Here is an 18,720-nt window from a genome sequence, read left to right on the forward strand (position 1 = left end):
AGGTTAAGAAGCGTCCAACACATTATTAAAACCTGAAAGGAGAGTGGTGAACAATCATCTTCGAGGAACAAATGTGGTCGGTCATGTGGTCTGATGAGTCCAGATTTACCCTGTTCCACAGTGATGGGCACATCAGGGTGAGAAGAGAGGCAGCTTGTGGGGCTTAGGTTTATGATCTGGGGTTGGTCAGGGTTTAGCAACATTATGTTCCTAAAGAATGAATATACCTGAATATACTGAATGACCATGTCTTTCCATCAATGGAGTTTTTCTTCCCTGATGGCATGGTCATATTCCGAGATGACGACGCCAGGATTCACGGGGCTAACATTGTGAATGATTGGATCAGAGAGCATGAAGCATCATTTTCACACATGGATTGGCCTCCACAGAGTCCAGACCTCAGCCCCACTGAGAATCTTTGGGATCTTCTGGAGAAGACTTTGTGCAGCGGTCCAACTCTCTCATCATCAATGTAAGATCTTGGTAGAAATTTAATGCAACTCTGGATAGAAATGAATGCTGTGACATTGCAGAAGCTTATTGAAATAATGCCACAGTGAATGAGTGTCATACTCAAAGCTTAAGGTGGTCCAAAGAAATATGAGAGTGTGCAACTTTTTTTTTCTAGGCAGTGAATTTATGAACCAGAGTGTAGCCTTACCTATTAGACGTCAAGTCATTATACATTATTGTCATGCTACTGTTACTGTAATGTCTGGCTTCCAACTTAGAAATAATGTTCATTTCAACATCCAAGTTAAAATTATAGTTCATTGCAATAAATCTGACTTTATGCCAAATAATATAATAATAATATTTCTGAAACTGTATCTTCAACATTCTTTTTTGGGGGGTAAGGTGAAATGTAATGCACGGTATATGAAGATAAAATTGATTGCAGACGTTTTCACCCTTAAATGGCTTTCATGCCTCAAATCAAACAAGTGAATTAAATAGGGGAATTTTCCTGTCTCTACCATCTGTTTTACACTCGCCAAGCACTTTAGTAGGTGATGTACTGGACTGGGCTGACCTCAGTAATAAATACTGAGCAGACCTGGATTGCAGTAGATTGCAGTGTTCATAATCAAGTTATGGGTAGGTTTCTATACCATATTCTGTCCCATATTTGATTGTACAAAGTCAGGCTTGATCAGAGCTTCAGTCAGACTAAAACAATGAAATCCCCAGGGCCATGGATGCAATGCACATTCACACCAAGCAAAAAAATCCTCAGTTGTCAGGGCAGTTGTACACTACCTCTAAAAATTTAGGATCACAAAGAAAAGCAGTTTCTTTCAATGAAGATAACATTAACTGAATCAGAAATGCAGTCTAGACATTGTTAATGTGATAAATGACTATTGTGACTTTTAATGGAATATCTCCATAGGGGTACAGAGGAACATTTCCAGCAACCATCACTCCTGTGTTCTAATTGTGTTATCTAATGGTGTTGAAAGGCTAACTGATGATTAGAAAACCCATGTGCAATTATGTTAGCACATGAATAAAAGTGCGAGTTTTCATTTCAAATTGTCTGGGTGACCCAAAACTATTGAACGGTAATGTATGTGGGAAAGAAAAAATACAAAGATCTTACCAGTGTCTCAAATTATTTAAGAGAAAACAGACATAGTGGAGTTTCTTTGTCTTTATTTTGTGTGTGTGTGTTTTAATAAAATATGCTGTTAATTCGATTTAACATTACAGTGGCGAGAGAAATGCAGATGTTCAAATGATTCAAGCAGTCTCCCATATACTTTTGGACATGCTCATCCCTCTCCTGAGCACCTGCCTCATGTAATAGATATGCAAAGAGTTCCTTTGGCTTAAATCAGTGCATGCAGATTTTAACAGAAAAAAAATACTGTTTTATGATTACACAGTCTTAATAAACAGGCTACAAACAAGAAACAGAATTTTTCAAATATTGGAAAAATATTGATAATGGTTCTAGATGTCAGATTGGTGGAGCAAATTGTCAGTTATATCAAATTGCATTTTTAAAACAAAGTTCAGGAATAATTCTAGGCAACCATCAGGAAGAGACTGCTGGCTTAGAGGCAGTTTATTTTAAATTAGAATTTACTCACCACTGAGCAGTGATGACACTGGAATACATAATTTTATCAATGATTTTATGTGTCTGGCACCAGGTCTTGGACGAATTCCGTTCTGAATTTGCAGACAGTTTCTATAAAGAAAAAAGTGTTATCATTGTGGTTGGCTCAGCATGGCCACTACACTGGTGATAATAATGAATAATGACAGATTATATTGTTTGTTTATGAGTCTGTCTTCATAATTTTGAGAGGGACAAATACACAACTGTTAATTACTTACTGCATTGTCACTATCTTGTATTTTCTGTGAATTCATCTTAGCCGCTCATGAAGGTGAATTGAGTTTCTTAGAATGTCAATCTATGTTAGCATTTTATACTTTCAAGCACACAATAGCACCCGCAACACATGGCAAACATGTACTGGCACCCCCCCCACACACAAACACCCACAGACAGACAGAGCTCTCTCACAGAAGAACCCTCAGGCCACTCCACAGTGGCCTTGACATTTATGCTGATGTAGCATGGCAACGGCAGATATTGCTCTGCACTCCCTCTTCATATTGTCTGTGCTCGGCGCGGCATGGTTCACTTAGTCATTGCTCCACAGCCTGGCAGCAAATAGACTGTGAACATCCAGACTGTCCATCATGGAGGGGAGTTTGACAGTCCTCTGACAGGCACGCGGAATTGATTCTTCAGACCGGCTGTTTATTTTCGCCTGCCTTGCCAGCCCGTTGCTCTGCTTGGTCCGGTCTCTTGCTTGCCTTAATTCAAGGTCCAGCCACCCAGCCGCTCCTCAACAGCCCACTCAACCTGTCCCTGTCACTGCACTGAACAACTGACTTTGACAAAATAACAGGACTGCGTGTTTCCCTCCTCTGTTTTCTAAAGTTATTTTCAACACAATGCTACATGACAATGAGTTATGAATGGCAGCAGCTGGTAAGTGGGAGTGTAGCACAAGCCGGGGTCTTGTTCAGGCACACTTACAAATTTTCCAGTTTATACATATCAGTCCAACACAGACACACACATTTGCACAAGAAAGTTATATGAGGACAAATGTTGCATCCCCTCTCCCACTCTACTACTTGTACATTCTTGTGTTGGTTAATAAATAATATGTATCTTATATGTATAATAATGAAAATACGCATACTGTAGTTTGAACATGTTTGCAGTTAATGCATTTACAAACCTTTAATGAGGTGATTTGTTCTGCTGACACAATGCCCCCGCTTTAAGGAATAGTGCACCTTCCCAGCCTCCTCCAGCGTTATCATTAAGTGAAATTGTGTGACAATTTCTTTGTGTATTCATGTTCATCAGAGGTGAAGGTTTGTAGGCTCAGATTGTGTTATGTTTGTCCACACTAGTTCCCCAGCATGGCATAGACAAAGTCCCACTGCTAAATTTAAAAACATATCACATCCACTACTGTTCAAAAGTTTGGGTCACCCAGGAAATATCATGCTTTCCACGAAAAGGGAATTATTACTAAACAAACACACAATTTGTTTTATTCACCTGATAATTGAGCAACTCAGCAATGGCCAAGTAGGTTAATTGAGACTAATGCTCGACTGAGAAATGGAGCAAATGGACGAATATATCAGTGCCATGGTTTGGAGCAGTGAATCTGGAATGGTAACAAAGCACCCTAATTGAAGAGTTTGGTCTCTCAGATTGACAGCGTTGTGTTAAGAATGAACATATTGGACAAACTGTGCAGAAATATTGATGATACTAACCATTTGTGAAGTCTGGTTTGACTCTTCTGCAGAGAAAAGCGTTCCTTCTGCAAATGTTTTGAATCAGAGTGCGTGGAGTGGAGGGAGTGTTCAATCAGTGTTTGCGAGACAGTGGCAGAGTCAAAGCAGGCGCTACAATGAAATAACATATTCACAATTTTAAATAGAAAAACAAACAGAAAAATCAATATGTGGCCGCCACAAACACATCAGAGTATGGGGACACGCTGCGCCGACACCATCGGGCTGTTTTTCAAATACTGTTTGGCACCCTCACTAACACACTGCCAAACAAAAGTTTGGGCTCACCCAGGCATGTTTTCCACAAAAACTCACACTCTTATTCATGTGCTAACATAATTGCACAAGGGTTTTGTTATCATCAATTAGCCTTTCAACATGATTAGCAAACACAATGTAGCATTAGAACAGAGGAGTATCTTCAATAAAAAAATGCTTTTATTTCAAAAATAAGGACAGTTCTAAGTGACTCCAAGCTTTTGAATAGTAGTGTACATGTTCAAATAAATGGTAAATGCCTTATGTTTATCCAAAAATTTCAGCTTAGGGCTGCTATCAGTTATTGTGTGTGTGTTGTTTTCTCAATTAATGGATGGATTATTTAACTGTGATCACAGAATGGCAGAAAATATTGCCAATTATAACTTCCAATAGATCAATATGATATCTTTAATCTCACAGAAATACATTCACTCTTAATCTAAACAGTTCATTAAACAATCTCCATCTGGCCTTCTCCACAGCATCAGTAATATATTCGTGAGTAGTAGCCATAAATATCTCAGCTAGCTCATTTACAGTCTCAACACTCTCCAGTTTGTCAGTGTGATTGGTCATCAAACTAAAAAGTCACTGCTACGACAAGATCACCATGACCTCAGACCTATGTTGGTAAAGGATCCTGCATCATTGCTGACTGCTCCAGCAGGTGTAGCCTTGACATCTTGACTGGTTGTCCACAAAAAGGAAAAAACTAATGCACTGGACTGCTAAATATCATTGACATTGGATTTCAAGAACAATGAGATTCCAGTGTTTTCAGAATTTCAGAATTTTCAGTTCAATTGCTGATCAATTATAACTTCCATAACATCATTCACTGTTACATGCAAATGTATATTACAGTAATATACTCCTGATTTAAACTGTACATGTGAAACGCATGTTTTTTGTCTGTAAAACTTTATACTACATGTGATATTTTCTTTTTAAAAGCATATTTGATGTGTATCTCTTATCTTCTCTGCTCACTTTTTGCACATTGAGCTCTGCTGATCTTTGATGCTTATGGCCTTTGTACTGGAGTACTGATTGGTCAGTAGGTGGAGATTCTAAATGAGCTGTTCTCTTATCTGAACATAACTTGCTCCATTTAAGAGTTCAGCGTAAGGTACCGCGCTGCAGCAACCCAAGTGAACCACTGTCATAGTGCTGAAAACCAAGAGTTAAACCTGAAGTTATGTTCAATAACCTCAAATTCTGCTTCTGGATCAGACTGTTTATTTCAGATAGTATTGTTGATATGTTACACTTTGCATTTAAATTTGTGAAGCAGCAGGTGACATGAAGAGTTGGTTAATTACTTTTTGATCTTTCGATGATTTATGCTCTGGGGAGTGTGAATTTCAGTGCCGAACTTGTATCACTCATCCTTACAGCCACCGAGTTTCATCCTCTGAGGTCTGCAATGTCTACCAACTTTCATGGTTATTCATCAGATAGTTACTGTAGGACCAAAAGGTGGAATTTCCAACACATCAGTGCCACTACTTCTAACAATTTCAGCAAAGAGGTTCTAGATGAATACATAGAAGTAGAGAGATAGACAAATAGCGCTGTGGTACATTCCTGGGAGGGAAATAGATAAATAGAAAAGGACTGACTAAACAAAGTGACAACCCTCTTGATGCTGACTGTTGAGTGAAGGTGCTGCAGGCTCCAGGGAGATGTAGCAGTGTGGGATGTTATGCCACTTTGGATTTCGCACTCCTTCCACGGAACTACAAGCTAATATTGGCAGCATGGTTGGGTCTCTGTTTCAGTGCCACCGCTATTTTTACTCCCCATGCGTTAAAGCTGCCTCTCTCTCCAGAAGTTTCTTTGGATGAGGGCCTCAGCCTCTGCACAGCAGCATCTGTATTCAAGTCTCTGTAGTTATATCCCACCTGTTCCCCTGCCAAAGTACACATACACTTTAACTATTAGCAGTAAAATTTACTTTTACAATGTCCGAGGTCAGCTGTGGTTTAAATAGATGTTCTACTGAATAAATCATTATTCTTGTCTCCCCAGTGTTGAGAATTTGATTTTTTTTCTCAATCTCTGCCTTTGTCCCACTGGTCTGATGGCTCTTTGTGTTACCTGGAACAAGATTCTTTGACGCTGAAGAATATCTACTGTCTGTTTCTGCTCAACCTCCATTGATCACTCCCCTATGTCTTCTCTTCAGTGACCGCCTTTCTTTTTTCCATCTCTAAAGATGCCTCCATTCATCCTTTGCCTCCACTCTTCAGTTCTCCTTTTCCAGCATTTTTGAAGCTGAAACAGAGTTGGATTGGGACTGAGCAACACTTGTTAAAGCACAAAAACCACAAAAAAAATGCATTCGTACTGTCATCATTTTACAGTATACACTTAAAAATATTGAATTTAAAACTTAGTGCTCAAATCTTTGCACTAAGTCTTAGGTTCAGTGATTATAATTTTGAGAAGTTATACCACACACATAGGGGCTATTCCTAAGCCTACACAGACACTGTTGTGGCTGTGCAGGAACGTCTGACTGGACACATCCAAAAAAAGAAAACAATGTCCACAGAATAAAAGTTTTTAAAAAAAGGTGATATTTATTGTAATTTAATTTTCCTCAAAATTCAGAAAGAAAAAGGCTCAGGGTGTAAAATATAAGCTCAGGATGAACAGGGCAGCAGGCCTTGGATGTGAGTTGCGGTCAAATAACTGTCTCTGTCAGGTAGGCCACACCTTCCTGGCAGTCTACGTCGCTTTTGTCCCGATCGTTCAGCGAATAGATGGGGTTAACTCCAGAAAAACAGAACTTAATAAGAGAAAAACAATCATCTTGGCTCCTGCAATTTCCATCACAGTAAACCACTTTCTATAGGCACCTCTTCCAGTTCCTTGTAAAGATGTGGTAATGCAGGACTTCCTAATGACAAATGTTGGCACCAAGACAGTGTCCATAACTTATTTTGACCAATGGTAAAGATTTTTCAAGCTATAATCTGGTTTTATATAATTCTTCAGGCTCTTTCTAGAGATCACAGCGAGACATGTCCACATCACAAGAAGCCCTTACAGTGTATGACCCGCTTTTCACATGTAGCTATACTACAAACATTGGACTATAACATGTTATGACAGATTTCCTTTTCAAAAACTCATTTGTAGATATTAATCAATAAAAATCACTTGCATAATATGTGATGCATTTGGTTTGAAGGGGTTTAACTAAAAAGGTTTCATATCATCTGCCCATCAACTTTTAAATTAAATCGCTTTTTTATTTTATTTTCAAATCTCTTGAAAATGTTGTCTTGTGTGCAATGGATAGAAATTAAGTGCTGTTTGTTTTATGTGGTTCTGACCAATGAGATATTATACATCTTTTAATTACTAAAGAGACTGTAGTGGCAGTACACGAGAGGCTGTTCAGTCCTCTTTATCGTCATTCAGTCAGTACCATCAGACTTGAAGCAAATGCTTTCGCTCCATCTTGTTGCTCATCTTATAATGGGAATAGTACTTTTATGATTTGATTTGATTTGATTTGGACATTGATTCTACAGTGGCTTGGAAGCGCAAAATCACATAGACAAGTTGGACAAATTTGGAAAATAATGAATAAAGACTAAAATGTTACTTTTAAATGTTTTATTCCATCCAAAAATGTGCTCATGTCTTATATTACTAGGAGTTACGTAACATAGAGCATGTAAATACTGAGAAATAAATAAAATAATTATTATTAGGTTGACATTTAAGGTGAGAATATCCCTAGTGGTTTCTCATAATTCTTTGTAAAAATAATAATAAAAAAACGCTATGTGGTGTTGACCTCATTGGCGCTCTGCTATGGCTGGGTGGTGAAATTAGAAATTGTTGAAGCCTCTAGTAATTAATAAATTTCTTTCATATTATTTTTTAAATCTGGCTTTTAGTTTGACACTAGCTAGTTACAGACAACCAATGCAAACAAAGCCTTGTGATTATCTCTCAAGCAAAGTGTCAGCCAGCAAGCTGTAGCACATTCTGAATGCTATAAACAGAATATGCAAGGTCATCAAGGCCAAATCCAGATAGAAAATGTAAATGGGAAATAGGGAAATGATGTTTGGTGATGCAAAGTTTAGTGTCGTAGCACTGCTGTTGTGTACACTGCCAGTTTACCCTTTTGCAGAGTGGACTCCGGAATAGCATTTCACTTTCAAAGCCCCCTATTCAGTGATCCTTTATACAAGCTGACCACTCTTAAATGTCAAGCAAAGACAGATCATCATAAAAATCATCTGGCTTTGTGCAGCTTGAAAGACTGCTGATTATATGTCCTGTTGTGACAGATGTCAGAATGATATCACCACTCACATTCATTCAAGGTTTTTCTCAGTGACCACCCACAACAATCCAATAGCCCATTATAACTTTCCACATACCCTGCATAGTTTGAACCCAAACTCCAGGAAACCTATTACTGTCTGTCTCAGAGACACTGGTGTGTGCGTCAGTAGAGCAGAAGAATGCCAGCTTTACGTCAGTACCTGATCTTCTGTAAGAGTCTCCAGTATTGTAGCCACTCGGGATCAATATAAACCAAGCAGAATGGTGCTGTGGAAAAGAATGTCCCCATGGGGACAACAGAGTCTAAGTCTAAAGAGTTTCTTTTGCCATCAGTATCAGCAGCTGTAAAGACATGCAGACTTGTACCTGACTAGACTGGACTCACACAACCATTCATATTTCTTGCTGGTTTATTTCTTTTACTACATTTTCTGAATGCTGAATTGAATTGTGGTCTATCTGTTTGAGCACTGTTGTTTTTTTTCCTTTGACAGAATTTCTTTACTTTCTGATTACGTACTTCTTGTTGTATATGGTTTGACCAAACTATTTGCTTGAGTTTTCTTATGTATCAGACTTGGCTCTAACTGGCACCCTTTATTATTATTGTTCAGTGCCAAACCCACTACAAAAAAGTAGCATCCCAGATTTCCAAATCCATTAACTCTTGGATTTTGTTTGGCTTTGCCAACAAACAAATACATACATTGCTGTTCAAAAAATTGGGGTCACTTAGAAATGGCTTTATTTATGATAGAAATTTAGCTTTTTCTAGTGAAGATAACATTAATTAATCAGAAATACAGTCTAGACATTGTTAATGTGGTAAATGACTATTCTAGCTGGAAACGGATGATTTTTAATGGAATATCTACATCGGGGTACAGAGGAACATTTCCAGCAACCATCACTTCTGTGTTCTAATGCTACATTATGTCACCTAATGGTGTTGAAAGGCTAACTGATGATTAGAAAATCCTTGTGCAGTTATGTTAGCACATTAATAAGGGTGAGTTTTCATGGAAAACATGGAATTGTCTGGGTGACCGCAAACTTTTGAATGACAGTGTAAATATATACTCACCACCTTCTTCAGCTACACCTTCTTTTGCTTTATTCTGTTAAAATGGTTTTGGCAGAGGACAGGACTGACACCATTTAAAGGATTTGGAGTATTTTGCTAGACTGAACACCCTTTCACTGGACCCAAACATTAGGAGTCAAATGCAACAAATCCATCAAACTCAGACAGCTGCTGTAAAAAGCACCAATGACTTTTTATTGAAAATGTGTGAGTACTCTGATCTGTCTTAACCGCTTGTCCCACTAAAGATGAGTCGTTTTCTCAGGACATCTCAGGATGGAACAGTTGATCAATCAATATGCACACCTGTATGGATAACTAAGATTAATGAGGAAGCAGCTGACACATACTCATGGAGATAAAAAACAAAAAACAAACAGGAGCTCCAAAATACCATATCATTAAAGATAATGAGCAACATTTTCAACACTTGTTTGAAACCGTGAACAAATAATCTGCATCTTTGAGGAATCAATTTGAAGCACACCTCATTTGGGGAATGGCACATCATCATACAGAAAAATGAAAGGTTATCAAAGAGTTATGCAGGTAGTTGACCATCTGCATACTTATGTATAGAAATTATATGAGAGTATGGATTCAGTGTCCCATGATGGACAACAGATCTGCATTTACAACTGGCCCTGTCCCTGCAGCCCCAAAGGACAGCCAGATGCAAGAAGCTCAGAGGCAGTGCCTCCAATGTACTGTAGAGGCAAGTAAGGCAGATGTGTTACAATCACCACTGAATTTTTCTGTTCTACCTGACAGCTGATGGGAAAAAGCCCCGTCAAGCTGCAGTTTCCATCGTTTAAGAAGATGGAGGATGAGCCGGATTTGCTGTTATATCTGGAAAAATGTAATGATTTCCAGGCTTTAAATCTACTCCACTAAGTGAAGAGGAGTTGATGAAGATCTTAAGAAAGTCCTTCATGAAACGGCAAAAGACTGCTGGGATGTGGTTCAATTAAACACATATACCTGGTCCAACATAAGGAAAAAGTTCAGCGCTGCCTTTTGGTCTCAGGACTATGAAGATGAACTGAGAGAGAGAGTCAGGACGGAGGTCCAAGGTAATGGCGAAAGCATCAGTGATTTTGTCCATTGGTACTCCTTGCGTCAGAGTTGGATCCCTACTCATTGAGGGCATGCTAAAGGATATTCTCATTGAACCTTCTTGCTCTGCTTGGGCCTCATTTGTAGCCATGATTTTCCGAAAGATCAGAGAAGACCAGCATGCCGGTAAAACACCAATGCTCAAGCAAGACAACTAACCCAGGGTTGTTCAGTTCTCCAACTTCCAACCATCACTACCACCCTTCCTCCCTGCAGTGGACTCCCCCTTGCTTATTGTGCTTGTGATGTGTGCTTGTTTTGCAATCACAGCCTATTCTGGTTGTTTCCCAAACAGTTCAGTTCAGTTCAATCTGTTACACTCAAAAGTCAAAAGTCTGATCCAGGTTGTACTGTAGATCTTCACAATACCAAAAAGAAAAATAGGGGAAAAAAAAAACTGAACAAACTCAGACAGCATCTCTCAGTGCAGTGCAGCAATTCAGCAGTGAAATTATATAAAATATATTCCCCAGATTTTGTTTCTGGAAGGTATTCATGTCATATTATCAACAAAGTTTTTACTCCAGCAACATATTTGCAGAAACTGTGGAATTCCATTTTCTAGTTTAAATTACCATTTAATATACCAGCATGGTATAATATATCCACTTGCACATCTACCCACATATTTACATTTTGTCTGTGACCTCTATCACTGGGTTTTGAAAGTCTGTCTGGTCCATATGTTAGTTGTCCTCACAGCAACAACCTCTTCATCTGTCTTCGGCCGTTCCTGTCTCACACCCCAGAGGGCGAAATGCAAACACACACTCATCTCCATAGCCTTGTATCCAACCACCTCCACATCCCCACTACCATCTGATACGGTAGCACCTTCCCTCTAACACCTTGCTGAAATAAACATTCCCTCACCCTTATAGCAGAATGTTCTCATGAGTATTCATCAAAGCCAAAGCCAAGACCCAGAGGGGACACTCTTGTTGTAGACTTCAGGGATTGGCCACTTTGTTTATTCAAATGTAGGGGTAGTTGTTTTGTTGCTGCATTTTCCCTGAGACCTTATAAGAAAGGTTTCCTGCATTGTTTGCGGGGGTGTGCATTTCGTTGTGAATTAGGAGGTATTTGTTTATATGCCACGAATGTGTGTATAGGAAATGTATATGTTGCATAGGAATGTATGTACATGTATGAATATACTAAATTGTACATGCATACATGCCATGCTGTGAATCCTCAGCATGGTTTGTTAGTTATTGATGACCAGAAATCACGGCAACATAGAATGTGGCCATTTAATATAGATGTACCCACAAACAAAATGACCTCGCGCTGAGCACAGGCGTGGTTTTGTTTTTTCTTCATTTCTTTATTTATTTGGATGGGACAGCGCATATTAATAGACATACAATCTCGTAGGTTTACAAGATTGCAGTAAATAAGCTGGATTTAGTACAAGTGCTAATTTCCAACCTTTGTCCCAAACATAAAAGAAAAACATACAGAGTTACGGATGTAAAACAAAAGACAATGACAAATTAATTCTGGCTGGGTTAAACCTACCCTAAAGTGTAATTGTTTTAGTAAAGTGCATGTGTTAGGCATGTGTATGTTATGTATGGGTATCGAATTACGTGACCTAAATATGTAGCAGGTGGCGGGAATTGATAGAACTCGGAAACACCCCCACAATTTAATTAACTGTTCCTTGTATCATTTCTGCCGGATAAGTCCTGATAAGTCGGCAGCAGTCGAGATGCAGTCAGATTGCAGTCATGTGATCATCAGTAGGCAGCTGATGTAGCGTTTCCTTGTAGTCATAGTTACAGTGACGCCATGCTGCTATCTTGCAATGGTACAGAAAACTTTAACAAATCTGTGGACTATAAGCTGCATGACTGCCAAAATCTAATCACTTGGTTCTTATGTCATTTCTGACCTTCCCTGAAAATTTCATCCAAATCCATTCTACCGTTTCTGAGTAATATTGCAAAAAGACAGACAGACAAACCAACACTGATCGTAACAAAACTCTGCCGCCTTCCTTGGTGGAATAAAAAAAATATTCATGCAAATAACAGAGAAACAGTTATTACATCACAGTTGTGGCTCTTCTTATACATAGGGCTTCATCCCCGAGCTGGATTGGACCAAGCACACTGGTTGGTGATCGCTAATAGTGTTTATTCATCTTTTTCTTCCTTTATAACAGAGCCCTGTGACATACTCCAGCACGAGTACCTTCCTTTTGTTCCTTCGACAGCAATCTCTAGTCTGTGTTATTTTAAGGTCCTATTGTTAGAATTACCTTTGATGCAAGATGTGGCAGTCAAATGCCAGTACAAACTGCCAGTACAACCATATCTAATTCTACTGTATGGCATTATTTGTCTATGTTGTTGTATCCAAAGGGGCCCTAAACACAATTTTGAATAAAACAACATTATATAGCTCAATGGAGCAGTAATAACAGCACTCATAGCAATTTCACCATGCAGAATGCCTACGCGAACAACGACAATTTCTGTTCAATCCTCCCACCTACACCTCTGCACCCTCTTTCCACTCAAAGTCACTAATATTAATGAGTGCTGCACTAATTGCAGGCCCACCATGAGACTCTCCTTTCTGAGTGTGGGAGAAATCCAATAATCATGCTTCAAGCCATAAAAATCCAAATTCTTATGAAATATTACCCACTCTCTCATGGACCCATTGCTCTTCTTTTCGCTGCTTTGCAACAGTATCTTTTTGGGCTTGATTCTCCACCTCCCCTGCCCTCTCGACTCCTTTTGTCATCTCTCTCTGCTTTTTTCCCCTTCTTTTTTCTTCTCCCTTCCCAATCTTCCCATAAGTTTGATCGCAGGCAATTAAGTGAGTTGTCGGTGGGCTTGCTGACAGCAATTACAAGGTGTGTAGGAATTCATGTGGAGACGCAACGCCCTGCACTTGTGATTTCTAGACAGATGTCTCTTTCTCTCTCATCCAGCCTGGAGAAGAGTTCAGAAAAGGGGAAAGAAAAGCGAGGAGGCAGAAAGGTTCTGGAAAGGCTAAAAGAGGCAAAGCAGGAGCTAGATGAAGAAAAAGGAGGAAGGATATAGATGAGGAGAGAGGAATGTGGGATCAAAAGTAAGGCAGAGAGAAAAGCAAAAAAGAGGACAGAAGAGAGAAGAAAGTGATCAAAGGCCGGTTAGAGATGGGGGAGCTGGAGGTAGCCTTGCTGCAAACTCTGCACTCAACAGAGAACACAAAGTCTCCTATAGAAAAATGTGGGCATAAACAGGCCTTTTTTAAACACTTATTCTTCAGGGGGGCCAGGATGTTGGGGAACAATTAAATTCCTCCCACACATTCTACAGGCATTTTCAATGCTAATGGAAGTTTATGCGTCATATTCACTTTGAATGGTTTAATTTGATTCGGCTACTGTCTTGATTAAGAGTGCCCACATCTCTTTTAGTCAGTGTTATAATTACCATGTTAAACCTTTGTGTGAATTACATTGAGATTAGCAATATCTTATCGAGGGACTTTAATCCTGAAGCACTGTACTTGAAATTTCTACCTAAACTAAATCCCCAAAATCAGTCAGTACTTGCTTCACAACTTTAAGGCCAAAATGATTTCTTTGAATAAGAGACACTTACACTAGTGTTCAAAAGTTTGGGATCATTTAGAATTGTCCTTATTTTTGAAAGAAAAGCATTTTTTTTTAATGAAGAAAACATTAAATGACAAAAATACAGTCTAGACATTGGTATTGTGGTAGATGACCCCAAACTTTTGAACCCTAGTATAGCAGAATTTTCAGTAAATGTGTTTGCCCCATCACCAGAGCAGATGAAAAACTCGTTAAAAAAATGTATTTCTGCCTAAACCAAACTGCAAATTAGAGTCAACAGTTTTAAAACAGAGTCACTGACACTGATGTTGCTAAACCTGTTCTAAAAATTCTCTAGAAATCTGAGTTTGATGCAACAGAGTCAAAGCACAACAAATGCTGCCTCTGTTTGATTAACAGTAGTGCCAGGCTGTCTTTTCACTAAATGTGTCACTCTCTACAACCTTTAAGAAGATATCCAGGGTGGAAAGGATTTCCCAACATGCCCTCACTAGGGCAAATCCCGATACTGTTTTAATGCAATTGCAATGACTCTCAATGGAAGCCTGCAGCAGACTTCATCTCAATCACCATTTAAGCCTGATGACAATGCAATTACACAAAAATATTATAAATTTCTACATGTGAATGTTATTTTAACAAAAATTACAATGAAAATGCAAAAATTAGATTTCATATTTTCATTTTCACATACCAGTATGGGTGTTCTATGACTTCACTCCTAAAATCAAAACAAAATGGCCATTTGTCATTGGATTTAAAAGGCTGTCCCTGCTCTGCATTGGAAATTATTCAAATGCATGAGCCCCCAGTCTTTTGCAACTATAGTTACATGTTACCATGCTCTTTTGGACTCAATATGAAAATAGAAATCCAGTTTGCTCACATTTTGAAATGAGAATGAGTGCCTCATCCTATATCCATGTACCCATGCTCCTTTTGTGTCACAATGATAATGAAAACACAATCTACCAGTTCTCCCATCAAGGTGGGACTTCGGGAAGAATGTCCATTCCTTATTCACCTCTGCTCTCAGGACAGATGTGACTATATGGACAGATGTAGCTTTGTTCATGATTTTCAGAGTGGAGGTGGAGTACAAGCACGCTAATGATTGTTTTACAAGTTGCCACACATCACTGACAACGGGCAACATTGTATTGTTTTGGTACAATAGCCAATACTATCAGTTTGTGTAGATGTAAATCAGTGTAAACAATGTTAATATTATAGTCAGGTTTCCTGTTGTCTGGGTATGCTGGTGTGGTTAATACAAGAAAAAGTTTTATGCTGTTACTTTGTCAAGCAACGCAGCAGAGTTTGTGATGATCAGCGTTGGTTTGTCTGTCTGTCTGTCTGTTAGCAACATTACTCAAAACAGATTTAGATGAAATTTTCAGGGAAGGTCAGAGATGACACAAGGACAAATTGATTGGATTTTGACAGTAAAAAAATGGATCTGTTTAGGATTTTTTTAAATCATTGCAAGCTAGCAACATGGCATCACTGTAACTATGACAACAAGTGAACACTGCATCAGCTGCTTGCTGACAGTCACATGATTGCAATCTTACTGCTGTCGATGACAAATTACTTCAAGATTTCGTCCATCAGAAATCATGCAACACCTGAGCAGCCTTGATTGAGTACTGTGCTCTCTGAGTGCTTTTCTCGTGTTATGTATATTATATTTGTGTTTCTATCAGCCAACCACAGTTATCATGGATGGGGCTAAGTGAAGAATGCAGCTTCAATGTTGCCTCCAAAGAGGGAAGGGTGGAATTCATGTGAGGGAATGGGAGATGAACACTGTCATTAATATGAACAATCCGCTACACTAGCAGAGCTGTAATCCAAATTCTTGTTCTTTTGGTCACTACCCAGAGCTCATGACCATAGGTGAGGGTTGGAATGTAGATGGACTGGTAAATTGAGAGCCTCCCCTTGCAGCTCAGCTCCCTCTTCACCACGTCGGTGCGGTACAATGCCTGCATTACTGCTGACGCTGCACCAATCCGCCTGTCCATCTCACCCTCCACTTTCTCATTACTGGTGAACAAGATCCCATGATACTTGAACTCCTTCGCTTGGGGAAGAAATTCCTCCTAAACCCGGAGGGAGCAATAGACTGGTTTCCGGCAGAGACCCACGGCTTTGGACTTGGAGGTGATCCACATTCCCACCGCTTCACACTTGGCTGCAAACCACTCCAGTGAATGTTGAAGGTCACGATCTGAGCAGGCATGAACTAACCGTGACGTCACCCGTTGGTTTCAACGCCGAGAAAATGAAGCTCGGATTTTGCTACTTCCTGGTCGCCATTTTAGATTTTTTGGAGCCAGTGACGTAAAAAGCGTCATCAAACAGGCTGGACCGGAGAGCAACTCGGGGCAGGACCAGTCAATGGGACTGTCAATCAAGTATAGCCACGCCCCCTGGCTCCGCCAACTTTAACGATTTATTTAAAATTCAGTTTTGATTTATTTTAAGATCGGCCACCTGATCTCTCATTTTGACCATGAAAACTAACGGGAAAAAAATCCTGAACTGTAGAAAATCAGTCTATCAAATTTGATTTTTTTCCAAAAATGAATTGGGGTCTATGGAGCAAAAGCTTTTTTGGAGGCAACCCTAGCGGACGGCGTGATATTGCAAGTTTTTGACACTTCCGGGTGGGCTTCAATTTTGGAGCCAGATGCTACGTCCATCCTTATATACAGTCTATGGATCTGAGGAAGCCAACAGAACCATGTCATCTGCAAAAAGCAAAGATCCTGAGGTCCCCAAAGCAGACACCATTCTCACCCCAATTGTGACTTGAGATCTTGTCCATGAACACCACAAGCAGGAGACAAGCAGCCCTGACGGAGTCCAACACCCACAGGAAATGTGTCTGATTTTGTGCCGAGTAAGTGGACACAGCTCTCACTTTGGTTGTACAGGGACTGAATGGCCCATATCAACCAGCCCAGTGCCCCATACTCCTGCAGCTCATCCCACAGAGCCCTTCGGGGAACACGGTCGAATGCCTTCTCCAGATACACAAAACAAGTGGACTGACAGGTTGAACTCCCATGACCTCCTCAACCTCTCTGCAAGACTAAAGAGCTGGTCCAGCATTCCACGACCAGAACGGAATCCACAATGCTCTTCCTGAATCCAAGGTTCACCAGTCGGTCAGAGCCTCCCGTCCAACACCCAAGAGTAAACTTTGCCGAGGAGGCTAAGAAGCGTGGTACCCCGGTAGTTGGAACATACTCTCTGGTCCCCTTTTTTGAAAATGGGGACCACCACCTTGGTCTGCCATTCCACAGGCTCCATACTCAATGCTAAAGTGACTTTGTAGAGATGTGTCAGCCAAGACAGTCCAACAATGTCCAGAGCCTTCAGCATCGCAGGGCGAATCTCATCCACACCTGGCGCCTTGCCTCAACAACTTCTACCACAGATATGGACAAAGATTTTACCCTTAAATGCGTTTATGTCTTTCATTGACAAATGTTGTTACCATTCAAATGAGTCTGGGAAGAGTAACATTAAACATTTTGGAGTTTATTCTTACAATAGCAGGACACTTCGTTCTGGGAGGTATTTATGTCCATGATAATCAACAAAATTTGTACTCAAGTAACACATTTGTGGAAATTGCGTTCATGTGATCATTTCAATAAAATCGGTCACAGATCTCCACAGTTTTCAGTATGAATGTCTGATAAATAACCACTGAGCATTAGATTACTTGTACAATTCAGACACATCACACTGTGACAGATCTGCTCTGTCTGTATGCATGCCTGTCCTCCCTCACTGTATCACACTAACACTACATTACACAACACACACACACACACACACACACACACACACACACACACACACACACACACACACACACACACACACACACACACACACACACACACACACACACACACACACACACACAAGGGAGAAATCTGATTACAGAGCTGCTGCAGGTATGTATTTACAGTAACTATGTCATATTGTTATGTATCTACTCTGGAAAACCCTCAACCCTTTTAGCAGATAGCTGTGTAAACCCCTTTTTCCAAAGAACCTGAATAAAAACAAAAAAGCAACCAAATTCTGCCTTTGAATGACAAATAAATGATCAGGAAATGCAATCATTTGTTCATCATTATAGTCGTAACAGAGGCTTTATCAGGATGAAGTGGACAACCGCCTTCCCCCATCTGAGGTTATTCAGAATTTAAAACACATCAAAGGATTATAGGAGCTAATTGATATTTGTTTTCTGTCCATCTGGAGCTGTATCAAAGACCAGCTAATGCTTTTATTACCATGTAAATCATGCTGTGTTTTATTTATTTATTTCTCATTTCTGTGACAGCAGCAAAGTTCCTGCTTCATTAACAGTGCCTTTGAGACCATAATGCGTGTGTGTATGTGTGTGTGTGTGTCACTTCCAGGTCGCTGCACATGCAGTTGCTTGCATTGTTTATGTATTTGCATATTTCATGTTTTTAATAGGTCCTGT

This window comes from Acanthochromis polyacanthus, chromosome 16 (assembly GCF_021347895.1).
Source record: "Acanthochromis polyacanthus isolate Apoly-LR-REF ecotype Palm Island chromosome 16, KAUST_Apoly_ChrSc, whole genome shotgun sequence".
In the NCBI taxonomy this organism is placed as follows: domain Eukaryota; kingdom Metazoa; phylum Chordata; class Actinopteri; family Pomacentridae; genus Acanthochromis; species Acanthochromis polyacanthus.